This window comes from Microtus ochrogaster, chromosome 6, assembly GCF_000317375.1.
Source record: "Microtus ochrogaster isolate Prairie Vole_2 chromosome 6, MicOch1.0, whole genome shotgun sequence".
In the NCBI taxonomy this organism is placed as follows: Eukaryota; Metazoa; Chordata; class Mammalia; order Rodentia; family Cricetidae; genus Microtus; species Microtus ochrogaster.
In genome coordinates, this window is record NC_022013.1 from 76,609,147 (window position 1) to 76,626,356 (window position 17,210).

The following is a 17,210-nucleotide window of genomic DNA, read 5'->3' on the forward strand; positions in this document are numbered from 1 at the left end:
CTAACACTTGCGTTTATTGGTCAAAAACCACAACTTCAATTAACTTGAAGGGGTTTGGGTAAAGTCTCTATTCTCCTCAGGGGCTGGATGTTTGATATATATATTTTTTTGTTCCAGCTCTTAGATAATACTTCAAACTCACCTCTGGTTTGTTACATGATTCACTGAGGCAATGGCTGCTAAATGCTATGCAGGTAGTGAGTCCGTGCTCCTGCCCTGACCACAGATGATCCATTTAATTGATTTTACCGAGACTCCAGTAGCTGTTATATTACCTCAGGGCAAAATTACTCATTTGTTGCTTCTAAGACCTAGTAATTTATATGCTGAAACATGTAATAATCTATTATATCAAATATCCACTCATATTTGAAAAAGAAGAAGAGCTTGCTGCCAAGCATAACAGCTCTGGACACAGAAAATAAGTCCAGGTGACTTAGGAGTCCGCACAAAAGAGCCTCACGTCCCTGACACGGCTGTGAGAGGAAAAACACAGCAGAGCGAATAGAAGGAAGTGGGCTGGGTAAATATTAGGAGAGGCTTTTAAAGCAGCCTTGATCACTGGATCCTGGGGATGTGCTTATCAAGAAAGGGGGCCCTAATGATGCTTAATATTGATACAGCCTTTCCAGTGTGACAGGCAGGTGATGGGGGAGCCGCTTCTCAGGAGATGAACAGGTGGGCGGATGATAAGCCATGCTCGTGGCCTCAGACCGAACTGCAAAGGCCCTGGAACTACAAGGAACTCTGAACAGCAGAGCCTAAAGTATAGGAAGACTACTTCTCCAGGTTGGGTGTATACACACACACACACACACACACACACAGACACACACACACACACACACACCAAAGCAAGACAGTGGTCGACATAGGTTGTGAGGAGATAAACAACTTGGATCCAGCAGTCAGCTGAAAGCACCCTGGTGCTGCTGCCCACTTCTCTGGAGCTCTCAGGCCTCCAGAACAGTGGTCACATCTGCTGCTTCCTTTTAGTAACGGTGTTTGCAAGGCCTGGGACAGTTAGCAAACCCACCTTTGTCCTTTTTCCCTCCCTGATCCACAGTTGTACAGTGCTGAGGAGCAGTGTTCAGCCTCAACACAGACAGCTAGAAACATCCCCAGCACCAGCACAAGCCACCAGGTCTGAGGCTGAGCAGCAGTAGGTACAAAGCCGTGCTATGGACCGTGCAGAGCTCCGGTCTCCTTAGCTGCCCTAACATTGTCTGTCTCACGGAGTTAGTCAGGCTGAATGACATCATATTGACTGTGACTTTAACCAAGCACCTGGCACAGGACAGCATGCTCCATAAATCTTAGTTCCCTTCCCCTGTTGCTCAGATGCTGTCCTTCTGACCGTTCCATCTTCCTTTGGGACATAACTAGTAACAGCTGGGAACTACCTGGTCAGCTTTATTTCCTCCCATATGTCCCTGAAAGTGAGTCTTCTATCCTCTGTAACTTCCTCCCACCAGAAACTCCTCTCCTTTCATCTCTGGGGAAATCTGGACACCAGAGACTGGCTAGCCAAACCCCAAAGTGTCTGTGCTGGTTGGACCAACATTCCCCCATCTCCAGAACTGAGCATCCGGGTCCCAGAAAGCCCCCATCTCAGCAAACCAAGGCAGCCGTGCGCAAGCAGCATCTCCATCCAAGAGCTGGCTTTTCTCTTCTCATAGCTGCAAACAATGGCAAAGAACTTCAATAAAACAATGGGGGACAATACAAAACAGGAGAGAAAGGGATCCTACAGCTCAGAAACTGAGTGTTCTTATCAGGCAGCAGAGGGGCACATGAGAGTCATCCCACACATCAGACACCCTCCCGGCTAGCCCACATGTTGGATGAAATTTAGTAGGAGAAATTCAAAGGCACCTACTTCTTATCAAGAGGACTCGAGACCTCCTTCCACGGGGAGAATGAGAAGATGGAAACACATCTCGGTGTGACATTGTTTCCTTGATACTCACTGACATCAGTGACTCCCACTCGGAGTAGCCTCCCCGCCCAGAGTGCCGCTCAGTGCCCTTGTGACACAGAGGGCAAAGCCCAGCCTTAAGAATCAGGCAGACATTGGGGGACTCCACATTCACAGGCTTGTAAGACTCAGAGAGGCAGCTAACTAAGAGCTCTGGGAGTGGAGTTCCTGCAAAAGCCGTCCATCTCTCCTTGGATTGTTATGAAGGGATGATAAAAATAATCTGTGTGAAACGGCTAAGCTGGCTTTCATTTCCGGTACCACAGACAATCAGATTGCTTGAAGACACTCCCAATATGAAACACCTAGAAAATGCTGAATAGATTATACTGAAGAGTCTTTGAAAAGTAATAACTGGGGTTATAAGACAGAAATTTCCAGGGACCCAAAACAGAAACCCCAAGCTGTCGCCTCAGCTGCCAGAGGGAGGGCTGCTGGGTCTGGTCATGCAAGGGCTGGCTTGCAAATGTCCCCCTGCTGTGCAGTGAGCATCCAGCCTCCCTTGCCCTCCACAAACACTCAGAGTCCTGAGCTTGCACTCAGAAGCCAGCTCAGGGTGAGCTGCCTCGTGTGAGGCTCAAGAGAAGGAAAAGAGAAATGAGGCTGCCCCTCCCCACACTGTAATGCCCCTCCCTCTCCACACTGTAATGACTCTCCCTCTCCACACTGTAATGCCCCTTCCTCCCCACACTGTAATGCTCCTCCCTCTCCACACTGTAATGCCCCTCCCTCTCCACACTGTAATGCCCCTCCCTCCCCACACTGTAATGCCCCTCCCTCCCCACACTGTAATGCCCCTCCCTCCCCACACTGTAATGCCCCTTCCTCCCCACACTGTAATGCCCCTCCCTCCCCACACTGTAATGCCCCTCCCTCCCCACACTGTAATGCCCCTCCCTCTCCACACTGTAACTCTTTGAAAGCCAGTGTGTGTGCCTTCACAGGAGTTTGAGTTCTGTTATCCTGAACGCGTGATTAGAAAATGGATGTGAAAGTGATCAGTTGTGCCAGCACCATTTGTTGAATATGCTTTCTTTTTTTTCCATTTTATACCAGACAACCCAGACCACTAAGAGGACCCTAAGAGAGACATACATGGATCTATACAGGAAGAAGAAAAAGACAAAATTGGGAGTGTGGGAGCCACGGGAGAGGATAAAAGGGGAGAGGGGAGGAAGGGAGGGTAGCAGAGGAAAATGTATAGCTCATTAAAAACAATAAAAAAAATAAAGAAAAGTGATCAGGGCCTACAACCCCAGTAGGCTTGGGGGAGACAAATGAAAATTTTTCTCTAGAAGCGCAGAACTTCCCTCAATCTGCAAAAATTCCTCAGACAATGCCCACTCTGCATACAGCACTCTCCAAATTCATGAAGAAGCAGTCCACAGTGAGCAGGAGCTGACAGGCTGCAGGTGCCAACCCTGGAATGCCCACACAAACTACCAGGATTAAGATGCAAAGTTCGAATGATACCCCTATGATACCCACAGGAAAGGGGTTCTGGGTAACAACCGTCATAGACTCACCAACACCAATGGTCCTGGCACGGCTGGGAAGAGCCAGGAAAGTGACAGGTGGGCACGATGACAAAGGATCTGGACCAACCAAACTGTGACATTTGAGGGTGACCATGCTGTGGACAGACAAGAAAATAGAGAAATACGGATACAGATGAGATAAGGGGATGGTGAAATGAGGCCTTTCCATGCAGATCTAGGGAGAAATCCAGAAAAGGAGAAGAAAAGCAGTCTTCAAAGAAATGGAGTCTAAATTTGGACATCAGCCTGTGAGTCCTGAGCTGGGCACAAGAAATAAACTTGTACTTTAACTGTGGAATTGCAGAACCCACACACATACATACACATGTACAGACACACACATAGATACACACATACTACACATATACAGACACACACACGCATATATACACACATGCATGCACAAACACATAGACACACACATACAGACACACATACAAACATATACATACATAAACACACATACAAATACTTGTAAAATGAAAACACAGACTTATATAGAGACACATGAACAAACAAATATACATACACACAAACAATTAAAATCATAGAGAAAACAGATTACTTAAAAAAAGAACTATTAGACTGCCAGCAACTTTTTTTTTAACATTTCAATATAAAATCTTCAATGACAGAGCAGAAGTGATAAAACTTTATGGCAAATACTTATGACAATCAGACCATAATAATCTAGTATTTGCTTAACAATATAGTTCTCCATCTCTCTATACATAGATTTATCCGTTAACCATTTATTTTAGGTTGTTGTTATTTTATCTGGGGGTCGTGTGAGCGTGTGCAAGTGCACGCATGTGTGTGTGTGCATGTGTTTACATCTCTGTGTGTGTATATACCTTCTCAAAGAAAGCTCTGTCACTGCACTTCCTCCTGGATGCCTTCGTTCAAGTGGATGTGTAGTGACACTTCATTGTGGTTTAAATTTGCACATCCCCGAAAACCAACATCGCCAAACACGTTCTCATAAACTTATAGTCTGTTATATATCTTCTTCAGTGTAGTGAATGTTTGGGTCTTTTGCTGATAGCACACTTTTGTTCAGCAATAAAATATCCCAGAAGGCAAGCGGCAGAATAATATTTCATCAGTCAGAGTCCAATCAAGAAATTGAAGTCAAACCCGTAAGACAGACAGAAAATTTCTGATGTAATAAATAATTAACTAATAGAAGGTGGCCAGCCAGCGAGTGGGCAAACAAACAGGGTAGCAGTTGAGAACATACTGCCTGTTGGGCGGAGCGGACCCGTGAACTGGGGAGGAAATCAGAATCTCAGAGGAGGGAGGGAGCCCTGCAGCAGCGAAATGCAGACCACAGAGGAGAAGCCATGGTTGCCATGACAACAGAGTGCCTGCTGATGTGGTGACCAACTGGCCACTGCTGAGCCAGGGCTGTTGAGATCCATGCTCTAACACCGCCATGGAGAAGCTGACTGGAAGGAGTCACAGATGAAGGAGGAACAGTGCCACAATGACCAAAGGAAAGGGCTCCTTTTTCCTGCGTCCTGTCCCGTCCTCGTGGATCTCTCTAGCGCTCCCTATTGGCTGAGCCTGAGGGTGCGGAGAAGTTCGATCTACAGAGGTCAGGTCACAAACCAAGAGAAGAGGGTTTCAGGGCTAGGTGTAGGTATTTTATAACCCCTTGGGGGTGGGCAGAACTTAAAATTCTATACCCAGTCAACCTGTCACTCAAGAGTGCAGGCACAATGGTGACAATGTCCATGAACCTAGACTTCTATACCCAGTCAACCTGTCACTCAAGAGTGCAGGCACAATGGTGACAATGTACCCATGAACCTGGACTTCTATACCCAGTCAACCTGTCACTCAAGAGTGCAGGCACAATGGTGACAATGTACCCATGAACCTAGACTTTTATACCCAGTCAACTCGTCACTCAAGAGTGAAGGTACAGTGATGACTAAAAATGAGGGTCTTTATAATCATAAAGAACTCAGAGAAGAAAATATGCAACATATAGGTAAGCATGGATTTTTCACACTATCAAAGTGAGAATTTATTACAAGGAAACCCTCAATGCAAGAGCCACCAAAGTGCTTCTTTTTCAAAAAGAATAGAATTAAAACAAAAGAATTAAAATGAAAAAAAAAGTGATAACCAGCAGAATTGATAAAATTGCAAGTCAATGACAAGAAAATAAATATTAATGAGTAGAACAATATGAATTAAAAATGATTTAAAATAATGACAAGTCTGAAGTATACAAGCTAAGAGTAATTCAAATATGACAATATTGGAAAAATGGTGGCAGTTTAAATGTTTTGTGATCTTTCATTTCAAAATGGTGCAGATCAAAAACGGCTTAAAAATCCAAACAGATAACTGGTACTCCTTGAAAACATGCAACCCAATTCTGGATGACACATCTGTTTCATTTTTTAAGTTAATATGCAAAGTCACAGGTGTCATTGTGGCATTTTCATACACGCATGTCATTAAACTTCCTTCTCATTTACCCTCCCACTCTGCCCCCACCATCCCCCATCTCTGATCCCTCCAAGCCCCAAAAGGCCTCGTTTGGGGTCTCCATTTGTATTCTGCTACACTCCCCTGTTCCCTGGCCTTTGAGAATGCTCTGTCTCCTGTCTCGGTGTCTTTTCTACTTTCGTGCCCTACATCATATGTGTGCACATGTATTTAAAGCCACATCCCATATATGAGAAAGTGTCTGCTGTCTGTCTCTGCTTCTGACTGATCTGCTTCACACAGCAGCCTCTAGCTCAACCATCTTTCTGCAAAGGTCATTCCGTTTCTCTCGAAAGCTTGGCAAACCCCACTGTGTCTACCTGCTGGATTTTCTTTACCCATTCGCCTCTTGGTGGATGTCTGATCCCAGGCCCTAAACTGCTTCGTTCCTGGAGTGTTTCCAAGGATTCCCCAGGAGCAACTGCAGGGGAAAGATAACATCACCTTAGAGACAGAACTAGCTTACTTTTTGCTTTGTTAGGATGAATTACCAAGTTCCATGTCTGCTCCTTCATGTCGCACACTGCATCTGTCTGGGCCTTCTACCTCACTCTCCCTGAGATTTGAGGGCTGTGTTCATTTTGTATTACAGAGAAACCAACCACTAGCTAACTAATAGTTTAAAACAGGAGCCACTTCTGAGTTCTCTGCTCAGCTCTGAGAAGCTGCAGCTACAGAATGAATAGATGTGTTCTCGGGGGTGGGACTCTCTACTTCCAGCACACTCGGGTTGCTCTGGGTGGACTATGAACTGATGCCCCCATTTTCCTCGGTGGCTCTTAGCAGGCTGTTTTCTTAGCTTATGGAGCCCACAAGACCCCCGCCATGTAGAAGCCAAAAATGTAGACGTTCTTGCTCTCAAATCCTCATTGAGACAGAGAGTGAGCAAGCAGGTGCACATTTGAGTGTGGGTTACTCAAGAGTATGGAGGCCAGAAAATAGCACTGGGCATCATTCTTGGGGATACACTCGTTGAGACAGTTTTGCATTGGCCTGGAGCTCACCGATTTGGCTAGAATGCCTGGCTGGGAGCCCCGGGAATCTTCTATTTCTACCTCACCGGAGCTGGGTTTGCAAGCTTACACCCTTCCATCTTTCCTGCCATGATTTTAGATGGACTTCTTTACCTCTGACCCTCAGACCAGTATTTAAAGAGGCCAGATGATTGCATCAGCTTCCCCTGCTTAAATCCCCTCTTCAGGCTCATGAAAACTGCAGGTGCTATACCTGCAAAACCCTCCGCAGCACAGGGAAGGTGCGTGTTGGCAGAGGCGCCTCTGAGGACATCCTGCAGCCCCGTCCACTGCAGAGAATGGGGGACAAAGACAGAAGTTGGCATTCGTGTGGCTTTCTGTGCTATGAGTAACAAGGATCCTATATCTCTGTCCCAAGAGCTCCATCTGCTCTGTCAGTGTCCGTGAAACAGTGCAAGCAGCTTCTGAGGAAGGTGAAGTCAAACCCCAGAACTGGCACAAAACACAGGCTGGAAGTGAAAGGCTGAGCAAGAAAACGAACGACAAAAACCCCACCTTGTATCCAAAGCATTGCTTTAGTAGTTTTTATGTTAACTAGATGTTGACATAGTGAAAGTTTTAGACTATTGGGTTAAAATATATTATTACAATCGATTTACCTGGATTTTTCCCTTCTTAATGTTGGCTCTAGAGAAACATGTACAGTACATCTGGAAGAATGTACGTACATTCTGTTACGTCATCAGACAGTACTGGTCTGAATGTCCAACTACCACAGTGAATTCCTGGGAGCTAAGACAAGGACAGTTGTCCACCAGCCCCAAAGACAACAGATTATTTGCTGGATCCATGGAATTTCCAGATTTTGTAATTCAAAGTTATTTAGGTAGGACTTTATTTCATGGTATAAAAGCCCACCATCCCCAACGTTTGTTAATCTGCTCATGTGTACATTGATTTTACCTAGCTGGGATCTCTCTATATTTACGTCTTTATATTTTTATCAGGCATATAGAATAGATCCCTAATGGCAGTGGTGGAAATAGTTCAGTCATAAGAACCCAAGTTTAATGAGCAGAGCCCAATGCTGGGGGTTGCAGGGACAGACAGGTCTCTGGGACTCACTGGCCAGCCAGCCTTGCCAAATCAGCTCCTGTCTCAAAATTAAGAATAATAATAAGGGGAATAGTGCCTAAGGAATAACAACCAAAGTTGATCTTGGATCTCTGCATACAGGTTCACTGTTCACATTATCTTGGATCTCTGCATACAGGTTCACACATGCTCACATGTATCTCCTCACGCATGAACATACACACAAAAAGAAAGATTCTAACACAGGAGGGGGTTCAAGAACAGTGTTCAATGCCCGTTTTAATCAGCAAGGTCAAGAGATGCTCTATAAGTTCTGAGAAACAGGAGCACTCAGTGCACAGCTGAGGGGCCTTGCTCTGTCACAGACCGGGTGAGAGGCAGAGCAGGGAAACACTGTGGATTGGTTCCTCCATGTGAAGAGCAGAGTCAAGAGGAAGACACCAGATGGTGCATGGTTTGGTTGACCCATCGGTCAGCATGCGGGATGGAGGCTCTTTGCTCCTCTTTCCTCGGTACAGCTTGAGCATCCCTAACGGGAAATGTCTGGGACCAGAAGTGCCTCAGACGCCAGTGGCTTCCGTTTAAGCTATGTGCACACATATAATCAGACAGAGTCTTAGGGCTGGTCCCCAAATCTGAACACAGAATTAATCCACCTTCCATGTGCATCTTATACGTGTGGTCTGGATGCCACTCCATGTGGTATTTTAGTGCCCCCCTCCCCCACCTGATTACTGCCTGTCATGTGAGGTCAAGTCCCACTTGAGTCACATCGAAGCTCATGGAGCAGCAGATTCTGGACCATTTTGAATTTTAGATTTGGATTTACTCTGTTCAACCTTTGTCTTATGCTTGCTGTCCTTGGCCAAAAAGAAAGGGGAAATGTCAGGAGGAACCCCTGAGCCCTGCAGAGCTCCATGGGGTGCTTTCTCAAAGAAGAAAGTCAGACATCTGGCTACAGTGCTGCTTGTGTCCTCCACAATGGAACTCACCCACATTTCAGCCCCGCACCCCACACCCCAAATGGTAGACAATCAGGAGCTGGCAGCATCCGGATACCTACATCTGCTCCCCACTCCCCTCCACTCCAGATAGTGCCATTTTGTAGAATCTGGAGGCAGATGCCGCAAGCTGGGCTAAGTGGATGTGAGCAGGGGTTTGCGGCTGGCAGGTTCCCTTTCTCTCTCTACCCATGACATCTTTTTCATAACCTGAATTTCTTTAATTAAAAAACATCTGCCAACTCTTGTTATCTGCAAAGATGAGCACAGGAACTCTTGAAAAGCCCATCTGCAGAGGATGCAGGCAGGTGGAAGAAAAACCTGCTAGAGCCAACCAAGTGAGACGAGGAAGAAGAGAAGCTCCCAGAGTGTGTGTGTGTGTGTGTGTGTGTGTGTGTGCGCTTGTGTGTGTGTGCGCGTGCTTGTGTGTCTGTGCATACTGGTGCATGTGAGTGTCTGCTTGTATATATGCATGCTTGTGTATGTGCTTACTTGTGCAATGTGTATAATGCATATGAGTGTATTGATGCATCTCTCTGGTGTATATGATGTGAGTGTCTGTGTGCATTGTGCATATATGAGTGTTATATACGATGTAATATTATGATGTGTGTATATAATGTTTATATTGGTGAGTGCATTTATGGTGTGTATGATGTGTATATATACATAGATGTATGTTTATGTATAATGAATCTGTGTATGTGTGGTGTATATGATATGTGTGTGAGGTGTGTGGTACATGTACATGTGTGTGTCATCCATGTGTGTGTATGTGTGGAATATGTATAGTATGTGTGGTGTATTGTGTGATGTGTGGATATGTAGTGTGTGTGCTGTATTGTGTGATGTGTGGATATGTATAGTGTGTGTGGTGTACTGTGTGATGTGTGGATATGTATAGTGTGTGTGGTGTATTGTGTGATGTGTGGATATGTATAGTATGTATGGTGTATTGTGTGATGTGTGGATATGGTATTTGTGTGCAACATAGGAAGCCGCAAATGGAAAGGTCTTGCCGTTCACCCATCTAAAACCTCCACTTCTGCCTGAGAGCTGGAGGAAGCAGGGACCATGAACATCATACATCTCATATGCAGGTCACAAAATGATCGACACCTGTGCTAAACCTCTGCAGACCACAGAGGAAAGGCCACTGAGTTCAGAATGATTTGTTGGGATTTCCAGTACACTTTGACCAGAGTAAGTCCTGCTGGCTCACTGGGAAGAGACGGCCACACCTTGGCTGCCTTCTTCTTCAACCCTTGACACGTCTAAGGGCCATCCTCAGCAATATCTAACGAGCACTGCTGATTCTGGAACAGGGCACACATGGGGGACACATTCTCTGATGAGCCTGTGAAGCTAATGACAGAGATGACATTGTCTGTCCTCACAGCTTATGCAAGCATCTTCCCTCAACCTGGAGGGGCTTCTGCACAATGACAATTCTAAAACTCCTTAGCATTCTGTGGAAAGACTTGGAGGTTTGGAGGAAACGAGTCCCCCCAGAGCCCACTGCTCCCCTCCCCTCCACTTCCCTTCCTCCTCACCCCTTCCCTCCCCTCCCTTTAATCCCTTCCTATCTCTCCCCTTTCCACTTAGCTGCATCCTACACCACATGCCAACCTTCCAGCCAAGACACCCAAGCTCCAAATGCATCCTCTACCTACAGCTACCCGAGCAAGCCTCTGGGACCTGGGTGGACACAAGAGCAGTTCCTGTGCCTCTGCAGACCTGGTCCAGGACAGAGGCAAAGCCAACGCCATAGACTCAGGAACTTCTGACCTTCTGGACTCAGAGTGTGACCTGGAAAATGCAGGTGGCAAGGCTGCGTCTCAGAGTGGGGACACGTCCTGATCCTGCGGCTGCCTCATCCTGCATGGAGGAGCACGAGGAGGCAGCTAAAGCAGCGCCCTGAAAGCGCATGGCCCGGGTGAGGACTGTGTCATCTGGGTGCTGACTGTGATATTCTCATCCAGGTACTTCTGCTGCCACACCTCCTCTGAAGATAAATTTGCCTGTCGTCCTTTCCCCCACAGAGACCCAGAGCAATCCTCCTGCTTCCAGAGTTCAGGCCTGGGGAATGTCTCAACCCCATCCTGTTTCCCCTGATTAAACCTGAACTTCATCCCCGGCTCCTCAGATCTGGACCAAATGCGTTCAGAGAAGCCCGGAGCAGCATCTGCTGCCTCAGGGTGCCCTCCCGGCCTGGCACCATAGAGAGGATAAGGGCCCTGTGCCTGGGCAATCCCCAAGCACACTCTCCATCGTGGCTCATGGTGAAGAGGCAACCCGATGGCTATCTTTCTCTGTCTAGTGTGTTTGGTGGTATTTCACCTACTCCTTTAGTGGTCCTTAGGACAAGCTTCTAAACCTGCAGCCAGAAAACCATGTTCTTCTGGGGCAGTCCAACGGTTATCACATAAGAGTAATTCTGAGCTGGCATGTTCTTAGTCTTTTTGCCTAGTGTTAGAAAGAGGTTTGTTACAGGTTTAGATGACAGGAAGTAAGTAGCATTCATATACAGGGAGGGTGAGCCCCAAAGAGGCGTTACTCCATTTTTTTATATTTGTAATACCAATTCTTTTTAAAAACAAATTTATTATGTTTATTTATTTAGTGTGTGTGTGAGGCATGTGTTCATGTTTTGACAGAAATGTGGAAGTCAGAAGACAACTTGCAAGACTCAGTCCTCTCCTCTCATAGGGGGCCCAGGGAGCTAACTCAGGTCACCAGGCATGGCATCATAGGGGCCCAGGGAGCTAACTCAGGTCACCAGGCATGGCATCATAGGGGCCCAGGGAGCTAACTCAGGTCACCAGGCTTGGCATCATAGGGGCCCAGGGAGCTAACTCAGGTCACCAGGCGTGGCATCATAGGGGGCCCAGGGAGCTAACTCAGGTCACCAGGCGTGGCATCATAGGGGCCCAGGGAGCTAACTCAGGTCACCAGGCATGGCAGAAAGCACATTGACCTACTGAGCCATCTCACTGTCCCCCCAAATGTCATCCACTAATGGAGATTTTCTTTTTCAGTTCCCCGGATTGACGGGATCCCTCTGTGGAATTCTCACAGCCCTTGTTCCTAACTCTCTAAATTGTATGTGGTAGCAAACACAGAGCGACAACCCTTGGCTGGTGACGTAACAGACACAAAAGTGATTTATTGTTGATGCTGTCATGTGATTTTTCTCCACTTTTCATCAAGAGATTTATAAAAATAAAATTAACAAGTAAATACAGGGTTCAGCTATTCTCTAGTAATTTCCCAGCCCCTCCCAGCCAGCTCTGCTCCCTCTCACGTATTCTGGGCCAGAGGGAGGAGGGAGGGGAGGCTACACAAGGCTTCCTCTTTTCTCAGAAATCTCAGTTAAAGCCTAATCTGGGACGAAAGCTGAGTTGTGGATTGGATCCTCAACAACAAGGCATCAAACGTCCTAGATCCCCTCAGATGGCATCGTAACGTCACCAGGAGTCAATTTAATACTGTGCTCATTTAGCAGAACAGTAGCAGTGGATTCTCTTATAGGGCCTGTGACTTATCTTCTCACAGTTATCCTGATAACTGTGCCAAGCATGACTTCTGTCTTGTGAAGAGGGTCGTAAATCCAATCAGAAAGTGGTCGGTGACTCCCATAACACTGTGCTATTATACTCCCATAAACGCTACGGCACCATGCTGGCTGATACGTATCCCAGGGCTCACAACTTGGTAATACTGGTGATTGCTCTTCTCCTCCAGAGCTGTGCTGAGCATTTTCCAGCACTCAGAAAGCTGGCCAGTAGGGATAACCCTTGATTTCTTCATACCTCACAACTCTTCAGTGATAGGGACTGAGCATCAGGTTCTGTAGGGTCCCTAGGAACGGTAGCAAGAGCCTGTAATATTTGGGAGGTCTATGGGGGTAGGTCCCCACTAACAACTCGGAATATTTATTTCCCATCTTTTTAGAATAATCTTGCCAAGGGCAATTTAGGGCTCAAACCACAAAACAGAAACATATAAAGTATAGAAATAATCACCCAAGGAAGGCCAAGTGGCTTCTGGATGTCCAGCCCCGGGAGCAGGAGAGGGTATTTAACCATTATCGTCATCTGCTGATGGAAGATTGCTGTCCTTGTGTTGAAAATTCCTTCACTGAAGAAGGAATAAACAATGTACGATCCTTCCTGTGGTCCCAATGGAAAACCAAGGCACAATTCTACTGAGGCTTACTCTGGGGAACCAATGAGTTTATTACTTATTTACATAGTAATGGGCAAGGGGTTAGGGATAGGAGTGCCAGGCATTTTAAACCAACCACTCTGCAAGGCATGCACCCAGCATGGGTGATGGCTCCCCGTGGCTGTGTCCCCGTGGCTGTGTCCCCGTGGCTGTGTCCCCGTGGCTGTGTCGGTGGACTCGTCTCCCCTCATCCTTTTCCCCATATCCACTAGCTCTTCCCAGAGACCAAGGGGCCATGTGCCATTAGGGCAGAATTACACTCAACTGGCCGGGACCAGAGGCTGGGTACCCAGTACCCGTGTGCGGGCCCCATGGCATTCCCCATTCACTTCTTCCGAGAGGAAATTCAACTGACAGCAAACCCAGCTGAGTTGATCTTTGGCAAGCAGGCTTGGACGGGCTCCTGAAGATGCTAACAGTTTGGCTCGGAGGACAGCCCTGTAAATACTATGAAATCGCAACCCAACATGTTTCAAGGACAGTATCCCTAGAAAGTCTTGCTAGGTCCTTTAAATGCAAAGAAAGCACAATTTGGAACGCAGCAACTGCGAGCTAGATCCACAGTGGGAAACCTAGAGGATGCTGGGAGGTTTCTTTCTGTTGGCTGTCACATGTTACAGGCTGTGGAGTTCTGTGAGCTCTGAGGATCACGTGGGCATTTTGGTGTTGCTATTCTCATTACTGCTCTCCGATGGAGGCTCGAGAACTGGCTTTGAAGAGAAGGATTTCTTCCTTTTCTTTCGATAGAGTTGAACGGCTGTGCTGGGCCCTATGATTGGACCCACTTTCTGATTGGATTTACGACCCTCTTCACAAGACAGAAGTCATGCTTGGCACAGTTATCAGGATCAGGACCTGTGAGAAGATAAGTCACGGGCCCTATAAGAGAATCCACTGCTACTATTCTGCTAAATGAGCACAGTATTAAACTGACTCCTGGTGACTTGTTAGACTGGAGATTAGTGCACCCCTCAATCCTCATCAGAGAAGTTCTCTTAGCAGTGGTGGTAATGAACACAGAGAGGCCCAACTACTCAAGGAGCAGAGAAAGAGAGGGTGGGGTTCTCAACCCCAATAGATGCACCTATGCCACCAGCTCCTCCCATTACAGCAGAGCAGGAGAAAATATTGTAAGAGCCAATGGTCATGGGGAAATGAGAACTGTCGTGTATTACCAGTGGCAACGCAGAAATGGCACACCAATCTGAATGGGTTAGGGAAACTTGAAAAATTCAACATATACATACCATATATCCAGCAGCCAAACTCCTTGATAATGTGGGATTCCCCTCTGTATGCTATCAATATGTTTTATTACCATTGGTTAATAAAGAAGCTGCTTTGACCTATAGCAGGGCAGAATATAACCAGACTGGAAGAGATATATAGAGAGCATGGGCAGAATCAAAGAGACCATCATATAACTGCTGAAAGAGACAGACACTGGACCCTTACTAGTAAGCCACAGCCTTGTGCCATACACAGATTAATAGAAATGGGTTAATTTAAGATGTGAGAGTTAGTTAATAAGAAGCCTGAGCTAATAGGCCAAGCAGTGTCATAATTAACATAGTTCTGTGTGATTAATTGGGTCTGGGCATCTAGGAAACCTTGGGTTTTCCCAGCGGGTTGAAAACCGATGTCTGCACCATGACCCTCCTGTGGCTGTTTGCAGCAGTTCCCTTCATAACTGCCAACACTCAGAAGTAACCGTGATGTTCTTCAGCAGGCGAGTGGACACATGGTGGCAGATCCTGACCGCTGACTATTACTCCGCAATGAAGAAGGAGCTATCCAACCAAGAAGACACATGGAGTAACAATTGCATATGAATAACTGAGATGCATCCAACCAGATGGGCTACATGGTATGTTGTTAATTGTATGACATTCTAGAGAAGATGAATCTGGAGAGTAAAAAGATGAGTGGTTTCCAAGGGTTCGGAGGAGAGAAGAATGAACAGCCAAAGATGGAAAGTTTGGGGTAACAGTCACATTTTATGTTGTGCTTTAATGGCTCCTGCATGCATTACATCTGTCCAAACCCACAGAGATACACTCGGGTCAAGTACGACTCTGCATGCTAGTGGTGTGGCACCTCCTTCACGGTAGCAAATATCCCATCCTGGTGCTGATGCTGACAGCAGGGATGCTCGGCTCTTGTGGGCCAGGGGTGTGGGAACTCCCTGCTGTAGGTCCTGCTCAGTTTACTGTGAATCCCAAATGGGTGTGATCTAGTTTACAGCCCACACAATATGATTAAACTGTGTGTTAAGTGGATGGACGTTCACACACATGTAAGTGTGTGCATGCATGTGAGAGAGGGAGGAACAGAGGGAGAGAGGAGAGACAGAGATGGAGACAGAGACAGAGAGCACACACAAGAGATGACTTAGGAGTCCAGGACACAGGAAGTCCCAGGTGGCCAACACTCGTGAACAAGAAACAACCACCCACGGGTAACAACTCTTGCTCACCAGGGTTCCTTCATTTCCAGGCACACATTCCCACCCTTTTGGGCTTATTCTGACCATGTGACCAAGTCTGGCCAACGTCATGTGACTGGAAACAGCCTGTTACTTCTTGTAAGGCAATGCACCCGACCCTCCAGACTCTTTTCCCCCTTGCTGTGACCACTGTGTGAACACACTCTGAAGTGGACATGCTAAAGTGCTAAAGTTATTCAGATGTGGTGCTTAACTACCCTGGGAAATCAGCAGTGCCCACACTGAGCTTTGCTTGAAGAAGAATCAGACGTCCACTGTGCCGTCGTGGCTGAGGTTCGGAGCTGTTGCTGCCGGAGTCCAGCCTGGTCCTTCCTGACTGCCACCCAGCTGCGGTTCAGAGGCCAGGTTCACCGTGTGCTGAACAGTGCTGGAGCTCACAGCTCTCTCACTCCACAGGAAAAAGCAGACAAGCATAGGCTGAGCCTAGTGTTGAGTTCCTGTGTATGTCGGGTGAATTTGATTTTCAGGGTTTCTCTAGTATAAGCAACATTTGAGCAAGGGTTGGAGCTTCCTGGGTAGTGTGCTTTTGGGGAGAGCAGAGATGGCTACTATCCATCACGCTGGAAAGCCATGAGATTCCCAGAGATAGACACCCAAACAAAGGACGCGCATTAACACGGCGAGCTGTCCAAAAGTCAGGGCTAATGTTAACCAAGATGAGCATTGCTGCGATTCCATCAAGGTGTCCTGCTATTTATTTAACTTTTCCATTTTCATTTTTTATTTGGGTAAGATAATTGCTTGTGATAAGCCTCGGGTGTGGAGAGGCGGCGCATACAGAGTGGTGGGGCACGCTTCAGCCCCAAGCTCGGAGGCACCGGAGAAAGGAATCAATGTGTTAACATATTGAAATGATCTCAATTAAGGCCCTTTAGCAATTTTGTTTAGAAATGAGGGCCTCTCCAAAGTGGAGGGGCTACTCTCACCATCACGGAAAAGCCTGTTAGGAAGGCGATGTATTTCACAGCTTAAGGAAAGATCTGAATGGATTGCCTAAGAGGCAAAACCACCCTGCGTTTCTCTCCCCTGGGTCTGATACTGCAGGTCACCTATGTATTTCTTCACAATGTCTACACCTGTGCCTCCCATTACTCCTGATAATGCCAGGGCTTTGCCACTACAGCCTTAAAATAGGTATTCACCAAATAAGACGTTTATTTGCATGGTGAATCCAGCATAGGTGTGTCTGCTGTATGCCCTCCCTCCTCATCCCCTAAGGCATTGATCCACCCCTTCTGCGTCCTATCCTGAGCCCTCCCAATCCCATAGTAGAAGCCAATCTGTGGGGCTGGTGATGGCTTGGGGGCACTGATCTCTCTCTCTCTCTCTCTCTCTCTCTCTCTCTCTCTCTCTCTCTCTCTCTCTCTCACACACACACACACACACACA